The sequence below is a fragment of the Oxyura jamaicensis genome, chromosome 9 (assembly GCF_011077185.1).
Source record: "Oxyura jamaicensis isolate SHBP4307 breed ruddy duck chromosome 9, BPBGC_Ojam_1.0, whole genome shotgun sequence".
Taxonomy (NCBI): domain Eukaryota; kingdom Metazoa; phylum Chordata; class Aves; order Anseriformes; family Anatidae; genus Oxyura; species Oxyura jamaicensis.
Window position 1 is genome coordinate 16,942,573 of NC_048901.1, and position 4,900 is coordinate 16,947,472.

Here is a 4,900-nt window from a genome sequence, read left to right on the forward strand (position 1 = left end):
TAAAATGTATTTCCATACGCCCTCCCCAGCCTGTTGCCATCTTTAGATTAAATATGGATATCCTCTTCCCATGGCTCACCTGCACAAACAAACCTTTGTCTTCACACCTTCCCTGTAGTTGCTTGGGATTCTTAAAGGGCAGGTTCCTCTGCCTTTCATCATTACTCAGAAGTTCTCAAACAATTTATTCCCATCAATCTGTCAAGGCAAGCATACGCAGATGAGAAATTTCAGACTATACCTCCTTCCTTTTCCTCCTGCCTATCCTTGCTGGACAGTCTGTACATAAAAACTAGCCTTAACTAGCTGAAGCCTTCAAAATGCAAGTTGAAGTCTCTAATAAAACTTATCCCCTCCACTCTGAAGCTGAGTGAGTTGCAGAGCCTCCGGAATGATAAGGCGACTGATGGAGTTTTTCAAACTATGCATCCCTTTGATCCCTTCCCTGGTATGAAAAAAAAAATTTAAAGATCTCTATCCTGGATTTCATTACTCACAAAAAGACATGGAAGTGCAATTATTCCTTACTCATCAACAACTACCCACCAACCCTAGCTCCTAGCTAGACTATTCTGGCTACTTTAAAACATGGCTTTGCAATTTCCATTTCCAGATTGCCCTGGCAGGTATGACTGTGACTTTGCAAACAGCTACAGCTGTGTGTGCTAATTGCTTTCCTCTAAATTATTTATGAGACTTTTTTGACTGATGGGAATTCTCAGAACAGCATGCGATAACCATTGGCAGTGGACTCCTGAACTAGTGGGAACTCCATCACCTGCCGAGGTGCAGAAAAGCCAGCTGTTAGCAGACACTGCGTCCCTGACAGCATGTGCACCGAACTGCAGGGTCAAGCTCTACCTGCTTTCATCTCCTTTTCCAATAACTGCTCAATGGGAAATTTATGTGTAAGCATTACATCTGCACGTAACGCACACCCTTTACTTTTGGGATTAGATCAGAGAATACTGGAGACTGCCTAATTTAGATAAGGCAGAATATAGAGTGTCAATGACCTGCGGAAGACAATCCATTTCACTAAAGAGGGCTTTTCAAGCTCTGGTCCCAGATGCGGTAGGGGTCTGTAAAATGCAAGTAGGAAAGCTAGAAATCAATAGACTTAAATTCACCACATATGGGATAGCAGCTTTACCAGATTTTTTTTACACGATACATCAACTGAAAGAGAATAGCAAACACTACTACAGAGAAGAGTACAAAATGTGTATCACGAGCCACCGCTTACCACTGCTTTTTCCTGGAGGGCTTATCACTGCTGTCCAGCAAAAAACTACTCAAAAAGCTATGGCTTAACCATAAGCCCTGTCAGTTAAAATAAAATAAAATAAAAAAATAATAATAAAAAAACTTGCTTTCCAGAGACCAGCAAATTATATCAGTATTTTTCTCTTCCTCTACACATAAGAATAACTGACAGGGTAGATGTAGTCCGCAGCCAGGTTGGCTAGAAGAAGAACTTAATGACTTGAGTTGTAGGAGCATGACAAGGAGCAGCCAGAAGAATGAGGCAAACCAGCCTGTGTTAGAATTACTGCTCACTATTGCTGTTTTTATTACCTTCCCAGGAGGATATAAAGATTGCTGGGTGAGCAACCAATGTGGCATCTTCACGAGCTTCACAGCTGTGTTTAAAAATTAAATTTAAGCAGGATCCCCAGCCAAACCGTAAGTGAAATTGTGTGACAGGTCTTTCCTATGCAGTATTTTACCCTGCCCTTCCCACAAATTTTTATCTGTGTGCTCATTTATTCTACATATTCCTGAAGATTCACGCTGTTTTCTGTACAGAAGTCTACCGATCTCAGACACAAGGATACAGACAGGAGAGAGGGGGCAACAAAGAGAGGCCATGTTCTCCGCAAAGACAAGCTGGCATTTCAGTCAGGTCAGATATTCCTCAGGCACTCTGCTCAGCGCAGCACGGATAGAACCTGAATTACTGCGGGAGATGTGCAGAGGATGGCACATCATAATCCAGCTGCACGTACAGAGGGAGACAGGGCAGGATGTGTGGTTGTCCTAAGAACATCCAGGAATTTCATTTCTTGGCTCCCTTTCTCCCATGCTGTGGAGCTTTGGCTGTGTCCCACCCAGCGGCTGGCACCTGGGATTTAAACAAGTGTCCCAGCTTCTAAGCCTGCTCCCCCCAAGAGATGGGCCACATGGACTCCTCGTGCTTACAATGAAAGAGCAGAATGGTGATAAGTCCTCTGCCGAAGAGGAGGAAGGGGGGAGGAAGCTGATGTTCCCAGCCACTTATCACAGATGAAAAAGGAGACAGGACAGAAGGTATTTGTCTGGATCTGACACAGACTAACGGCATGGCACAGGTAAGGCTAGGAAGTCATTCATGCCTCATTTCTCCCACCTGTAAATTATTCCTCCCCCTTCATCCCCACAGGTGCATCATTATGATTGCTCAATTAATTAGCAGTTTAAAAGAGCTCCAAGACATTTGTAGTGGAAAAGAAGGAATTTTTTTGTATTTCTGCTTCTCCAAAGTTGCATGCATAAACACTGATATTTATAAGTCCTTTGCTGAGGAGAGAAAATTACTTCCAGTTTACAGATCAGAAAGTTAAACCAAGGAAATCTTAAAGCACAGATTTTGAGAAACAGCCTCAAGTTTCCAGACACATTTTCTGAGTACGCAGAAACATATAAACACAGTTGTACTTTCAGAGAGCTGAGCACACCCAATCCTGAATGTGAACAGCAACAAGTTCATGTGCTCAGGATTCCAAATCAACTATTTCAAACCTTATCCCACTCTGGAAAATTGAAATGGGAACTTGACCAAGAAAATGTGAATAGCAAGTAGCACACTGAGGTGTTCTGCCCACCACATCACGGTGTACTTGTGTTTGGCTAGAGCTTCAGAAAAGCTTCTTGCCACCGAGGTACCAGAACAGGTGATCAGACTTTCAGAAGCACTTATCACTGAATGGTTGGATTGGAAGGGATCTTAAAGATCATCTTGCTCCAACCCCTCTGCCATGGGCAGGGACACATCCCACCAGACCAGGTTGCTCAAAGTCCCGTTCAGCCTGGCCTTCAACATTTCAGGGATGGGGCATCCGCAGTGTCTCTGGTGAACTTGTTCCAGTGCCTCACCACCCTCTGAGTGAAGAATTTCTTCCCTGTGTCCAATCTAAACCTACCCTCCTTTAGTTTAAAGCCATTATCCCCTGTCTTGCCACCACACCCCGTGACAAAGAGTCCCTCCCCAGTTTCTGACAGGTTTGTGCCTTTCTCATGCTGGGGGCCCCAGAGCTGAACGCAGCACTCCAGGTGGGGCCTCATGAGAGCAGAGCAGAGGAGAATCACCTCCCTCAGTCTGCTAGCTACACTTCTTCTGAAGCAGCCCAGAACACGTTTGGCTTTCTGGGCTGCAAGCACACATTGCCAGCTCATGTTGAGCTTTTCATCCATCAGTACCCCCAAGTCCCTCTCTGCAGGGCTGCTACCGCATGTCTCTCCAAGCACAGCAAGCTGCAAAGGAATGTACCATGGGAGAGAGAATTTCCCTGACCAAAACAATTAAAACACTCACATAAAAATAGAATGCTGAAAGGAAATCTGCCCATTCTGCACCATTATTATTTTTAATAGAAAACCCAAGTTCCTGTCAAAAACAAGAGAATAGACAATTTCCAGCCAGCTTTAATGGCATGATCTTTTGAAATACTCAGCCATCTGTCACAGCAGGAGTGCTTGGTGTTCAGCCCTTCTGAAAAACTTGGCCCTTCTTTGGGAACACGGTGCTTTTCAAACTCTGCTGTTAGGCCCCTCCTAGGAACCATTTCTTCCCTGAAAAGTACTGCTTTTTTTGTGTCACTGTCCCCAGTGCAGTGAAACCTGCCGGTAAAACAGGTACAGATCGGCTTCAAGTGCAAAACTGGTAAATTGCTTTGAGCGAGCCCTAAATCCAAGGACGAGTGGGCAGGTTAAGTCCAGAATTAACTAAAATTACATTTAACGTTGCTTATAAAAAGCATTGCAAAAGCCTCTTAGCAAATTTCCAAATGATAATTGCTCACTGAAAACTCCTTTTCCCTTAGAAGCATTTATTTCCTCCATTCCTCTGATTCTTCCAGCCCTTTCTCTTCCCTCTCTCACGACTGTTGACGCCCTTGTCCCAGGTTAAGAGGTAACAAAGCAATGAAACAAACTGCTCCTTACGCACGAAAGACTGTTAATAGTGGGACCCCAGTCTGGGATGGAAAAATCGGCTTCCAAAGTGGCCTCTCTGGGGGTTAATAAAATCTGCTATACAGACAGAAAAATTCTGCAGCAGGTGAATCATCTCATACACAGGGATCAGGCAAACAGCGACAGCATGATGCACAGCACTACATTAAAACAGAAATACGGTCCCACTGTAAACACCTACATCTGGAACCCGCAGTGATTCCTCTTCACAGAACAAACATTTTACAGCAATGTTCTGAACAGAGCCCAGCGAAATAGAGCACTAACCTGGACATTTGCCCTTTCTGCTGCTACTGGTGCGTTAGAAGAACATGCTACAGGTTTCCAGTTTAACAAATATAGATTAAGCTCCTTGTGGCTCCATGGAATAGAGACAAAAACTGTGTTACTTTTGGTGGACCAAGACCTCTGACAAATCAATGAGATATATAAGAATGCTTTTTATTTCTTAAGTGGGCCAAGAGGCTTTGAAGCTACACTAATGCCTCCAGATAAAGGGCCACGCTATCCCTCCTGCTGCAACAGAAACCTCAGTGAAATTCTGGCTACATGAAAGTTAACAGCAAAATTCCCACCAGTTTTACTGTGAACAAGACTTCAGGCCATAAGTCTATTCTGTGGAGGATTTTCTACCAAATGTTTGAAAATGATTTTCTCCAACGAAAAA

At 43.9% G+C, this 4,900-nt stretch overlaps 1 long non-coding RNA gene across 1 annotated transcript; it reads right to left on the reverse strand.

The window, feature by feature from the left end:
- Positions 1-3,201: 3,201 nt before the first annotated feature.
- LOC118171763 lies at positions 3,202-4,598 on the reverse strand. The gene is made up of 3 exons (XR_004753368.1): positions 4,501-4,598; positions 4,208-4,373; positions 3,202-3,879 (listed from the first exon to the last, which is right to left on the reverse strand). It is a non-coding gene; the product is annotated as an uncharacterized LOC118171763 (long non-coding RNA).
- Between the last annotated feature and the right edge of the window lie 302 nt (positions 4,599-4,900).